Genomic DNA, 14,296 nt, shown 5'->3' on the forward strand with positions numbered 1-14,296 from the left:
TTTAAATATGGTAAGCTTTAACTAACTGGGAAAGAACTTCCTGGGCAGAAGAATAATCCTAATAAGTGAGGTGATTTCCCTCCATTATCAGAGAGGTACCAGTAGAATTCCACACGATAGATTCTGTTTTGAATTTAAAAAAAAAAGTGAAAAATTAAGTGACGTGCAGGAGAGAAGCAATTGGGGTCTGCTCTACTGGGACTCAGGTAAACTTGTTCAGCCATCTGCTGGCCCACCTCACTGGGTGACGTGCATGTGGCCCGTTTTCTCTGCCTCCGGGACTGCCCTCCAGATGCGGAGGACTTCAGAGCCCAGCGGTGTTCAGCCTACAGTGATGTCCAGGATGAGGGGCGTTATCATGAGTGGCTTCCGCAGTACAATGATCCTGCTGCCCCCTGCACGCTGAAGTGTCACGCAGGGGGACAAAACGTGGTCGTGGAGCTGGCGCCCGAGGTCCTGGATGGAACGCGTTGCAATGCTGACTTCTTGGACATGTGTGTCAGCGGCATCTGTCAGGTAAGCCACACCTGCTTCTCGAACCGCTGGTTCAAGGATGTGCCACGACCTCTCTCAATAAATATAATCTTTCTCTTCTGTGCTTTTGTTCGTGCAGATGAAATATTGTCTTTGATCATTTTACTGTAAAATGTATTTTAGGGAGTATCACTCACCTGTAGGTTATGTTTTACTTATTCAAAATAGTGTAAATTTTGCCCATGTGAAAGTAAAAGTTTGCAATATATGAGTTGTGATTTTTCTAGATCAGTGGTGCTCCAACTTGAAAGTGTATTGGAATCACCTGAAGGACTTGTTGAAACACAGCGTTCTGGGACCCGATGCCAGAGTGTCTGATCCAATTGATCTGGGGTAGGGCCTGAAAATGTGCATTCCTAACAAGTTCCCAGGAGATGCTGGTGTTGCTGGCTGGTCCAGGGGCCCCACTTTGAGAACCACTGCTTTGGAAGGCTAAGATTGATAGGTTCTCTGACCCCTCTCATTGGAACTAATTCATTGTTTTGGGTTTTGGGGAGCAATGACTTATTTACTAAGTAATCAGCATGAATGTATTCCAGCAGACTTTTCAGAGTGGACTTTGCAGAGCTGTGATGAGTGTGGCTGAAGAATAATCCCCCATGGCTTGTAATGGGTCTGAGGATTCAGGGGACTATGATGGGTTGCTGAGACAGTATGGGGATAGTAGGGAAAGGATGGGATTCCACCCCATTCCTTTGATCAGTGGGAAAAAATTGTAAACATAATGAATGTGTAGTATTCCATCTACCCTATTACGTTCATAACAAAAATGGTAGTAACAGTAGCAAATGAACCTAACCATCTACTAAGCGTCAGACAGTGCCAGGCATCTCTGGCTTCGTATGCTTAGACGAACCGTGGACTTGCTCCTCAGACGAGCTTCTCCTTCCTACATCTTTTCCCTTAGGAAACGGCCTCCACTTGCTCACCACGAAACCTTGGAGTCATCCTTGATTCTTGTCTTTCAACCCACACATTTAATCCATTGCCAAGTCCTGTCAGTTCTACCTCCAAAACCTCTTTGGAATTCATCATTTCTATCTCCACTGATTTCTTTCCTAGTCTAAGCCCCGCATTAGCTGTGAGTTACAATAGCTTCCTGTCCTGATCTCCCAGCTTCCAGCACTGGAAGATCTATGAGCCCCTCTCCACACAGCAGCCAAAGTGATTGTCTTAAAGCCTAAATCAGAGTTTGTCACTCCTGCCCCCAAAATCCCCACATGGCTTATCATTGCATTGATGAGGACATCCAGGATCCTTGCTTACCTTTCCAGGCCTTTCCTGACCTCTTCTCTCCCCTTTCCCATCTTTTTAAAGAAGGACTCAATGTTTTAGATTCAGAGCAAAATTGAGTGGAAGGTACTGATGTTTCCCATATACCCCCTGCCCGCACACATGCAGAGCCTCCACCATTTTCAACTCTCCCCACCAGAGCGGTGCCTCTGTTACAACTGATGAACCTACGTTGACACATCATAGTCACCCAAAGTCCATAGTTTCCTTTTGGGTCCACTCCTGGAGTTGGATATTCCATGGGTTTGCACAAAAGTATAATGCCATGTATCTGTTATTATGGTATCATACAGAGTATTTTCACTGCCCTAAAAATCCTCTGTGTTCTGCCTACTCATCCCTCCCACTCTTAACCCCTGGTAACCACTGCTCTTTTAACTTTCTCCATAGTTTTGTCTTTTCCAGAATGTCATATAGTTGAAATCATATGCTTTTTAGATTGGCTTCTTTCACTTAGTAATATGCATTGAAATTTTCTCTGTGTCTTTTTATGACTTGATGGCTCATTTCTTTTCAGTGCTGAATAATATTCCGTTGTCAGGATGTGCCACATTTTATTTACTCATTCACTTTACTGAAGGACATCTTGGTTGCTTACAAGTTGTGGCAATTATGAATAAAGTTGCTGTAAATATCCATGTGCAGGTTTTTGTATGGACACCACTTTTCAACACATTTGGATAAATACGAAGGATGTGATTGCTGCATCATGGTAAGAGTATGTATAGTTTTGTAAGAGTCTCAAGCTGTCTTCCAAAGTGACTGCAATTTACACTCCTACCAGCAGTGAATAGGAGTTACTTTTGTTCCGCATCATCACCAGCTTTTGGTGTTGTCATTTTTCCAGATGTTGGTCATTCTAATAGGTATGTAGTGGTATATTATTTTAATTTGCCATTCCCTAATGATATATACTATTGAGCATCTTTTCACATGCTTATTTATCACATATATATCTTCTTTGATGTGATGTGTGTTCAGGCCTTTTGCCTATTTTTTGAGTTGTTTATTTTCTTATTGTTTAGAGTTTTTTATATATTTTGGATAACCCTCCTTTATCAGATGTGTCTTTCACAAATATTTTCTCCCGGTGTGACTTGTCTTCTTATTTTCTTGACAGTGTCTTTTGCACAGCGAAGGCATTTTATTTTATTTTATTTTATTTATTTTTAAGGGTTTTTTTTTTTTGTTTTTTGTTTTTTTTTTGGTGTGGACCATTTTTAAAGTCTTTATTGAATTTGTTACAGTATTGCTTCTGTTTCATGTTTTGGTGTTTTGGCTGTGAGACCTATGGGATAACAGCTCCCTGAACCTATAGGGCTCAAACCCATACCCCTGCAAAGTCTTAACTACTGGACCACCAGGGAAGTCCCCAGGCTTTTGATTTTAATGAAGTCCAGCTTATCAATAATTTCTTCCAGTTATCATGCCTTTGGTGTTGTATCTAAAAAGTCATCACCATAGCCAAGGCCACCTAGGGTTTCTTCTAGGTTACCTTCTAGGAGTTTTATAGTTTTGTGTTTTACATTGAGGTGTATGGTCCATTTAGAGTTAATTTTTGTGAAGGTTGTAAGTCTGTGTGTAGATGCATTTCTTTGCATGTGGATGTGCAGTTGTTCCAGCACCAGTTGTTGAGGAGACTATCTTTTGTCCCTTGTGTTGCCTTTTGTCAAATATCACTTGGTTGTATTCATGCGGGTTGATTTCTGTGCTCTGTATTCTGTTCCATTGATCTACCTGTCTACTCTTTTTGCAATACCATACCATCTTGATTACTTTGGCTTTATTAGTAAGCCTTGAAGTGGACAGTGTTAGTTCTCTGACACTGTTCTTCTCCTTCAGTATTGTGTTGACTGTTATGGGTCTTTTCACTCTTTATGTAAACTTTAGAATCAGTTTGCTAATATCCACACAATAACTTTCTGGAACAAGTTGGAAAGAGCTGACATCTTGATAATATTGAATCTTCCTATCCACAAAAATGGAATATCTCTCCATTTATTTAGTTCTTCTTTGATTTTTTTTTTCCCACGTGCTGGATCTATCCATTTCTGATAGAGGGGTGTTGAAGTCTCCAACTATAATGGTGGATTCATCAGTTTTTCCTTGCAGTTCTGTAGGTTTTTGCCTCATGTATTTTGACAGTCCATTGTTAACCACATACACCTTAAGAACTGTTATGTCTTCTCAGAGTATTGACACCTTTATCATTACATAAATGCCCTTGATAACTTTCCTTGTTCTGACGTCTGCTCTGTCTGAAATTAATGTACCTACTCCTGCATTATTTTTATTAATGTTAACATACTACGTCTTTCTCCATCCCTTTACTTTTAATCTATGGATGCTTTTATATTTAAAGTGGGTTTCTTCAGACAACAGATAGTTGGATCTCGTTTTTTGATCTGCCATGACATTCTCTGTCTTTTCAATTGGTGCATTTAGACTCACTGCCATACCCCAGGACCTCCAAAATGTCTGACCCCATCAAAGTTAAAAACTGGCTGCATAAATGAGTCTTGTCTACTTGCAAGTACAGAGGTTATTCGTAACTCTTGGTCTCTCCTTCATTTCTCTCTCAACCTCCTGTCTTGAATTTTCTAGTACAAGCTTGGTGTCCATTCTGGGGGATTCCATGGATTCCTCCAATACACCATCAGAATTCCTCTGATCCCCACGCCTTCTCAAATGAATTAGTATTGTCCTTCCCAGATCCACTAGTTATTCTAACTGCTGTTTCTATTCATTTCTGTGTATGAGACAACACTTCTCAGTGCTACCTTCCTGAATTCATATTGTAGTCAGAGTGTATTTGCTTACATGTCCTCTGTATCCTGGTACCTCTGTCAAATCTCTCACATTTTACTCTTCTTTTCTCTGTCACTTTAACCTTTTTACCCCAAGATTAGATGAGCCAATCTCCCTTGGTGACCTAGCCAATATCTCTTCCTTTCTCTCCCACTGTTAAACCATCTTATTTGATATTTGCTGTTGCCTAATCTTCCCAAAGGTCAGAGTTTACTTCTTCATTCCCCTATTTTTTGTGCTGTCAATTGCTTCCCTTTATAACCACCTTTTGGGCTCTTCCACTCAATCATAATAATTGCTATCATCTGTCAGTGGAATTATGCTTTTTTGTTTTCCAAGATTTTGGCAGTGAGTGTGTATTGCTTTTATAATGAAAAATAATAGTTATAAAAAACAATTGAGTTTGGGATAAAGAGGAGCAATGTGATCAATATAATGTTTTGACACTGAAGTTCTGAAAAGTTGAATAGGAGTTACATAAACCAAGATGAGGAAGAGAATCCCAAGCAGAAGGGATGGGGAAGAGATGTGATAGTAGGTGTATTTAAGCATCTGATTCATTCTGTAGAGTTGAGGTGAGAAATACCCGTGGGATAATGCGAGAAGTTGAGGCTACAGATATAGGTGGAAACCAATCATGAACTTATTCTGAAAGTTATAAGAGGAGCTAATGAAGACTTTTATAAGAAATAGCTGAGTTGGCATTGCCTTTCGAAAGATCACTCAGGTGGCAATGTGGCAGATTATTTGGGGAAGACAGGGTTGGAGCAGATATTAATAGGTCAAGTTGAGATAACAAGAGCTTCAAGTAAGGCAGAGGTAGGGTGAGTGAAGAAGGGGAGACAAGTTCTACAGATTAAAGAAGCAGATCTTTTAGGGCTGGATGTTTGATTGGACATGGGGAGTGGGAGAGAGAAGTTTAGAATGATATCTGGATTTCTGAAGTGATAACTAAGTAGATGATGAGGCTCTTCACCAAGACAGAAGATACTGTGTGAGGACCAAGTGTGTGGGGAAAAGATGATGAGCCTGATGTACCTGTGGATATCCAAGATGATACATGAATGTAGAGCTTAGGAGAGAATTCTAGATGAGAAATAGAGATCTTGGGGTCATCACATGGTTAAAGCTAATGTCTGTCCTTGGGGACTGAATGAGAAGAGCAGATTCCCAAGGACAGAGTTCTGGCCCCATCATTTAAGGGGCGAGCATTGGAAGAGGTGCCCATGATGGAGACTACACAAACCAGTCTTCTGTGTAATAGAAAACTGGGACAAAACAAGATATGGGTGGGCGAGTGTTTAAGAAGAAAGGTTCACAGTGCCAAATGCTTCAGAGAAGTCGAGAGGGAAAAGAACTGAAATATGCCTGCTTCATTTGGACCAAACAGACATCATTGGTGACCGCAGCTTAAGCAGTCTCAGTGACATGGTTGGAGTGAACCCTACTTGGTGCAGGATGTATTAGTTTCCTCTGAGCCTTGGTCTCCTCATTCTGTAAAAAGGAGATGTTACCCTCCATATAGGTCCTATTTTAAGTTCATTCTTTCATTAATCAACTATACTCCATTATGAAATAAAAAGTTAAAAAAAAGAAATGGTATGCATATTGGCTCTTTATCCTATTAGGTGTGGCAGCCTCAAGAAACTGATATATTGGTAATTACAGAATCGCCTGAAAAAATAAAAAGTATTCTCATGTAAGAGGGATAATCGGAAAGAATGAAAAGTTACCTGTAGAGTACAGTTCGTCATCCTTATTATGTAGTCAAACTGTTGATGGGTTAATAGTGCCTGGTTTTGCTGAACATGTAAACTCAGCTCATCAGTGCGACACTGTCCTGCTGCCTTTCCTTTTATGGTTCTCAGTGCAGCAGGGAGGGTCTGATTACAAGAGAGGCAGAGAGGAACAAAAGGTACCACTGGAAAAAAAGGAATTTGAATCATGCTGAAAACTCACATGTAGCCTGTAAACCATTTAACAGAGTTATTAGTAGAATTAAACTCCTAGAAAAGAGTTGCTTTTGCTGTTAAGGACAACTGTAAATAGATGGATTTATAGTGACTTTTTATTTGTGAGGCAGCGTGAAAACAAGCAGGACTAGTTTACGTGATACATTTAAAAAACATTAAACTTCGTTAAAAAAATCCTAAAAAATAAATAAATGTGTTCTTTCATGACCAACATTTCAGGAACCCAGCACAATAGCTGTCACATGGGAGCCCTGAAGGCTACACTGGTGCCTTTTCCCTGGTTTCTCCTTGTGCTCACTGACCAGAGCCCGCTCTTGTTTGGCTAAGGTGCATAGTTTGCTCTAGTAGTTTCCAAGGTTTGAAGGAGATTGCAGGATAAAGGTGGTTTTCAGTGCCAAATTCATCTCTTTAGAATATGTGCTTCCTGTCATGTTTTTGTGAGTCTAATGGCTATGCAGATTCTTGGGGCAGGCACAGGTGATACCTTGCTGAAAGCTGAGTACTCTTCTGGCAAGGCTATTCAAGTAAAAATGAATTGGACACACTTCTTCAGAAGTGACTCAGGTGCTTCTCTGTTGAATTCAATGGGAAGCTTTCCTTCAATAGGATAATGTTCACATAAATTCCCTTTTGCGTACAATGCAGCCGTGGCTATCTGCAGCCTTTAGGATGGGAGAAAGGAGACTGTGTGATTCTCTCTGATCGCCTTAGGGTCAGTGAACTAGTCCCTGATGCTCAATTGGCAGAGACTGCAGATAATTTTTGCAGCTGTGTTTATAGTTTGCTCATTTACATGACCGTGTCACTGTGCTCCTGGGAACGTGAGTCTGAGTGCAGCAGACACCATGACAACTATACTCACTGAATGAAATTTGTGTCTGCTTTGGAGGTCTGATTTTCATCAGAGACAAAACGTGGTTGGAACCATATCTACAGAACAAATCCAATTTATCATGCAGGTGTATGGAATTCTTTGATGACTGGGTAACTGAAGAAATCAGTTTGTATTTCTAATAAAAAGAATAGCATCTAACATGTACTGGGTGCTTACAAGGTGTCAGACATTTTCTGCACACGTTACTGTGTTAGCTCATCGTACACTGTGAAGCCGGGAAAGTCATTATCCCCACTCTGTAGGGAAACTGGAAGTTGGAGAGGCTAAGTAATTTGCCCAGATGGCACAGCTAGAAAGTGGTAGAGCTGGAATTTGAAGCCAACAAACCAAATTTCAAAGTCTGTTTTCTTAACCGTGGTGCTATACGGATGACATTTGTACTTTTTGTATTGCTACCAATATAGCTGAAGTTTGTAACTGGAAGTAAGATGTGATTCTAGTGGATGGCAGTCAGCACAATAGGTGAGTGACGCTTAGGCAGCTGAGTATAGAGGCTGAAACTCAAATATCTCCACTCCACTCAGGAAGGAAGACTGCTCAAGTATAGTCGTGGTGAGTGAGGAGGGCTGTCATGAGCTGGAGAATCCATACGTGCTCATTGATATGCTTAAGGGGGCAACCGTGTATAAACATGTCAGAGTTTTTTCTATCAACAGGAGCCAGAAAGCTCGATTTTAATGTGAAATGGCCAATTTCAAACAACCCTTTGGTGTTAATGGCCCTGCTCTATCCGTTAAGCGTTAAATAGGACTCCAACATAAGACAGCCTAGGTTTTCCTTCAGTAACCAACAACCCCCAAAGCTCTGTGGCTTAAAACAATTAAAGGTGACTTTTAGCGCATGCTGCTTGGTCAGCATGGGCCGGAGGGGTGTTTGCCCTTGAGCACCTCGGAGACCCAGACTGAGTGAGGCTTTATTTGAACACATTTTGCGTAGTAACTACAGCAGTGAGAAAAGGAACATGTGATTCACGTGCTGACCCTTGAAGCTTCTTACAGAAGTGACACAGACACTTAGGCTCACGTGTCATTGGCCACAGACAGTCAGTGACCACACGTAACTTCTGAGGGGGCGGAGAAGTGCAGTCCTCCCTGGTCTGAAGGGAGAAGCTAAATATTTATGAGTGTTCCCAATGACTACCATAGCTCCATATCCTCTGGCTTTTCAGGCCGGAATGTTAGAATGTTTTGTAAGGTAGAATCCAGTTTTCAAAGATGTCAAACAGAAGGTGACTCAAAAAGTTCTTTGCTTCTTGAAGGATTAAATTTGAGTGATCTGGAAAATTCATATTTTGGCTTCATGTGGAATAATGACCCTTATTAAAACACTGACTTCTGTGAGCTGATTAAGAAATCATATGCTGGAACTATGAAATAATCCTTAGCTGCAGTGGTGATTTATATATGAGTATTTATTCCCCAAAGCAGTGCTCATACATCTTAAATTTGTGTTTATGTTATCCCCTATCTTGTGTAACTTGTCTCATGAACTACACTGCAGAATGTGAATCTTGTCTTACTGACTTATACTCTGTGGTGGCTGGCTCTGTAGAAACAGGTTATATATGGATGTTAAATTTTATTGATAGGTTGATCATTTAGTGGTTTTTAAATCATTACAACTAGAGACCTTCACTTCAGGAGAAGTCACAGAAGTTGAAAATACTTGAGGCAATTCTTAAAAAGTTGCTTATTTGTTGATTATAATGAGAACCGAGAGCCAAAATTCAGTAGTCCCTCAATTTCAAGGGCAGTTCTGGCTTATACCCTGTGAATCACAAGGCACCCAGACCTTCTTTTCCGATACTGTTTTTCTGTGATATTTTCACATGCTTTGTTCGGTTGTAAGATCTGGATGAACTGTAGCTTTGAAAATTATGAAATAGGGACTTCCTAGGTGGGGCAGTGGCTAAGAATCCACCTGCCAGTGCAGGGGACACGGATTCCATCCCTGCTGCAGGAAGATGCCACATGCCGCAGAGCAACTAAGCCCATGTGCCACAACTATTGAGCCTGTGCTTTAGAGCCCGTGAGCTGCAACTGTTGAGCCCATTTGCTGTAGCTAGTGAAGCCCACGTGCCTGGAGCCTGTGCTCCACAACAAGAGAAGCTACGGCAATGAGCCCGCGCACCACAACAAAGAGTAGCCCCCGCTCACCGCAACTAGACAAAGCCCATGTGCAGCAACAGAGACCCAATGCAGCCAATAAAAAAATACATAAATAAGTAAGTAAATTTAAAAAAAAATTATGAAATAAATGTCAGTGCTCAGGGAGGTATTGAATTGCCCAAGATCTTGCAAGGCTCTAAACACGCTTCAAAACAAGCCCATCCTAGCTCATAAACCCACACCCTTCTTGGATGACCAGATAAAGGGTGATTCTCATTCTCATGACATGCAAAGTGCTCAGGGACACAAATGTATGAGGATAGAGCTTGGCCCAGGAAGAGTGCTTCTATAATTTAATGGTACAGTTGCTCCCCTTGCAGAAAGTTGCATGAACACAAGTTACTCATTGATTGAATCTCAGCCATGCAAATGTGTTTCCAAAATGAATCACTCTCAAGTTATTCCACATGTACTTCTAAATATTAACATAAAGGCCTATGTAACTGGGTTCATGGTTGTCCATCTGCTGAGACTAAAGGTGAGGAAGGTATAGCACAGTGTTCAGATTCTGCTGTCAGATGACCTGGGTTTTAAAACAATATACTAGTTGTGTAATGTTGGAAGGTTGTATACCCTCAGCAACACTCAGATACCTCATTTGTAAATTAGAGATAAAAGCTTTCAAAAGGTTTGCTGTGAAGATTAAATGAAATAATGTGTATAACATGCTTGGCATAATGTCAGATACGTGGTAAGCATTCAATAAAAATCAACTGTTATTAATAGTTTACTATTAACTTTATAAAAAGCATATAATCAGGATGAAAGGGTCTCAGAGGATTCAGCTGCTCATCAAATAATTTATTCCCCTTTCCAATTTTCCTGCCGCAAGTTCTTCTACCTAGCCCATGGTCGAATTTTTATTATTGGATAACTCTGACTTTGAAAACTTTCTCACATTGAGCTAAACTATGCCTAAACCTGTAGCTTTTGCCATTTGAAAATACACAGAGCCCTTTCTTCATGACAGCCCTTTGTGAATTTGAAAATATCTCTCATCATAGAGATAGTTGCCTTAACTTCCTTGGAACTTTTCCTACCTCTCCCTGAAACTTTCATTTGATCTTTTTCCTTCCCTTCAGCACCACCATTTTGGAAAGACTAGTCTATAGATACGGTTTCAGCTTCCTCCAGTTTTATATTCCCTTCAACACCTTGGATACGAAATCTGATCCAGTAATTCCCCAAACCGAAGCAGCATAGGGGGTCAAGCCGGGAGTCAAAACAAAATGAGAAACAGAGGGAGATGATGCAAGGGGCTCTACTGTTTTGCCCTTTGAGTGTTCTAATCACTGTACTAAGAGTTTTGCATGCGTTTTCTCATTTCATTCTTAATAGACTCTATGTGATGTATGTACGATTGCCCTTATCTTACTCTTGCAGAAAATGAGTCTCCTAGAGTTTGCATTGTTCCACATCCTGCAGCTTGGAAGGGGTGGTAGGACAGGGCAGATTGTGTAAGTGAGCTGTTTGCCTCCAAGGTCCGTGGCAGAGAAATGTGAAGGACCTCTGATGTAGAAGGATCTAGAGTAGATGATCTCTATTGTTTCTTCTGGCTATGCAAGTGTATGACTCTGTTGTTTCCTAGGAGTGGGTAAAGGCTTGAGAGTACTTAATAAATATGGACAAATTTCCCAGTTGAATTCTTGGCACTATTGTGGGAATCAAGAATTGACATAAAGCAGATTTCTTGGATCAACTTCCTGCTAGTTATTCTAGCATGAATTTGCTGCTTCCTGGGGGACAGATGACTCTTACATGAGCACTTCCTTTGAAGAACACAGCGGGCACTGAAAGACAGGTCCGTCAAGGTGCCTACAGTATCCACAGCTATTCTAAGAACACTTTCCTAGGGGGATTTCCCTGGTGGTCCAGTGGTTAAGACAGTGTGCTTCCACTGCAAGGGGTGCAGGTTCAATCCCTAGTCAGGGAACTAAGATCTTGCATGCTGTGTGGCCAAAGAAAAAGGAAGAAGCTTGGGCTAAGACTAAGTTTTCTCACCTTCAGTCCTATTGACATTTTGGGCCAGATCATTCTTTGTGCTGGTGGGCTGTCCAGTGCATGGTAAGGATGTTTAACACATCCTTGGCCTCTACCCACTAGATGCGTCCATTGTGACAACCAAAACCAAACAAACCAACCAACACAATGTGTTCCAAAACACCTATTTTGTTTCACTGTGTGACCCTGCCTCCCACTTCTTCTCCAAGGCACAGGTCTCAGATCTGGTGTGCACATTTGCACAGGGCAGTGAGCTGTACCACCCTATGCACACCTCCATTCCCTCCTCAGTAACACGAGGTTGATAATAGTGTCTGCCTCATAGGTTTGTGCTCAGTAAATGCTACTACTGTTTGTGTTTTAGCTTTGGTTTGAGTTTTTGTTTTGTAATGTGGATTTTTGCATTGTGAACTAATCTGCCATATCAGTTAACAAAGGATTTTGCAGCCATTAAGCCATCACATTACGCCTCCCCAACGGTGCACCCTGAGGGGACTCAGGATGGAGAAAGCACAGGATGCTGACCCTGTGGTCTCAGGCAGCCGAGACTCTTGCATCTTCCCATACAGAGAACAGCACTAAATTCCTCAACTTGGGATAGCTGGTTTTCTTTGATTAATGGTAATCTTTTGATGTTGGAACTACCTGGTCTTTGGTTGCAAAAATTCCTGTATATCTTGCCTCCCCCCTCCCCCTTTGCCTCTTCAGAACAGTTTTACAGCATTATCTACGATATTGTGTTCCAAGCTTGAAGTCCTCTGAATGTCCGCCGAGTAAAACATACCTCTCAACTTTTAGGTTGTGCATTTTTTTCAGGTGATAGCATCACTGCTCAATTATCTGCTAGGGACTATGCTATTCGATCATTCTTCAGTCATTTAACAAGTATTTTTAGGAAGTATGTACTGGGATAATCACTGTGCTGAGTGCTGTGAAGCATGACCACCATGGACTTATCCTCATAGAACTAATGGTCCAGTGCAAGAGCAAGACAGGCAGATTGTGGTAAGAGCTGTGGAGAAGAAAGAGAAGGAAATAGAAAAATACATAGCACAGAGGCCTGGTTTAGTTGGGGCCTAGAAGGTTTCCCTGAAAATAGGTGAATAGAAATAACGAAGTGAAAAGAGAGGGAACAGTGTTCTAAACAGAGGAAGCAGTATGTGCAAAGGCCCTGAGTCAGGAGAGAGAATGGCATACCGAAGGGACCAAAAAAGACCAGTGTGGATGGAGATCCAATGACCAGGCTCAGAGACACAGCAATGAGGCCGAAGGGCAGCCTGAGACCCAAGCACTGAGGGCCTTCTATTCCTTCACTCCTGTATTCGTTCAGGCAGTAAGTAGGTCCTGGGCACTTACTATGTTCAAGGCATTATTTTACACATTGGGGGGGAAAATGAACAAGATAGACATAGCCCCTATGCTAGGAATGTTGACCTTTGTCCTCAGAATGTTGGGAAGGCATGGAAGGGTTTTAAACAGAGGAGCATCATGATGAGTTTGCATTTTAAAAGTCGGTTCTGCTAATATATATATCTCAGTTTGAATTCTGGCCCTGGTAACTGTGTGGCCTAGGGGAGTTTTTCCCTCTGTAAGACAGAAATGAGTCCTGTTGATCTCATAGGTGACTGTGATGTGACCCACATAAAGCACTTAGCAGAGTGCCTGGTACAGTAGATGCTAAACAAATCTTAGCGGTTGAGTTATTAAATCCAAATGACTGTACATTTTAAAGCAATCAATAACCTGGTACCAATGAGATAAGAGTGACTACACGTACCTTGAGGGGCAGTCCTGGATGTTACAGGGCTGGAACCCAGCCAGTGGCTTCTGGAGGTGATCACAGGAGGCCTCACTCACTTCTTGCCCATTGGCCATCAGGCACTGGGGTCTCTGAACTCAGGCTCCCAAGTGGCCACAGGTGGCAGAACAGTGTGTCCAGTTACCAAGCTCCCAGAAAGTCTCTGCAGAAAGAATATGTCACACAGCCCCTGGGAGGCTGATAAATGATGATGGGCTGGAGACGACCTGGCCAAAGACTACCACGAGCTGTTTTCTGGTTAGCCATCTGTCTGGTTCCCTGAGAACAGAGAAAAAGCCATCATGCAGTGCAAGGGTGTCCTTTAAATCTCCTTTCCCTCGACTTGCTTATTATAATAACTGGTGGGAATGGGAACCAGAATGGGGCCTTTGCACCAGAGCCTTGGAGAAGGGCTATTGCAGCCCAGCTAAATCTGCCAGAAAAATCCCAGAGAGAAGGAGGAGGTATTCTGTGCAGTGGGCTGGCTCCTCAGGACTCTCCAAGCAGAGCCGAGAGGACAAGAGAGGAGGGTCTCTCAGGGGATGCCCTAAGGGGTTCTAGTTCTCAAAAGTGGATCAAGCTGAACAGCAATCAGAGAAGAGAAAGAAATCAAAGGAATCCAAATTGGAAAAGAAGAAGTCAAATTGTCACTCTTTGCAGATGACATGATATTATATATAGAAAACCCGAAAGACTCTACCAGAAAATTGCTAGCACTAATTGATGAGTTTAGTAAAGTAGCAGGATACAAAATTAATGCACAGAAATCTCTTGCATTCCTGTACACTAACAACAGAAGACCAGAAAGAGAAATTAAGGAAACTCT

At 41.7% G+C, this 14,296-nt stretch overlaps 1 long non-coding RNA gene across 1 annotated transcript in view; it reads left to right on the top strand.

Moving 5' to 3' along the window:
* Positions 1 to 355: 355 nt before the first annotated feature.
* LOC130843922 (uncharacterized) overlaps positions 356 to 14,296 on the top strand; it is an 87,310-nt gene continuing 73,369 nt past the window's right edge. Inside the window, exon 1 of the long non-coding RNA XR_009051103.1 lies at positions 356 to 516. This is a non-coding gene — a long non-coding RNA (uncharacterized LOC130843922). The remainder of the gene's footprint in view (positions 517 to 14,296) is intronic.

The sequence above is a fragment of the Hippopotamus amphibius genome, chromosome 2, assembly GCF_030028045.1.
Source record: "Hippopotamus amphibius kiboko isolate mHipAmp2 chromosome 2, mHipAmp2.hap2, whole genome shotgun sequence".
Classification (NCBI taxonomy): domain Eukaryota; kingdom Metazoa; phylum Chordata; class Mammalia; order Artiodactyla; family Hippopotamidae; genus Hippopotamus; species Hippopotamus amphibius.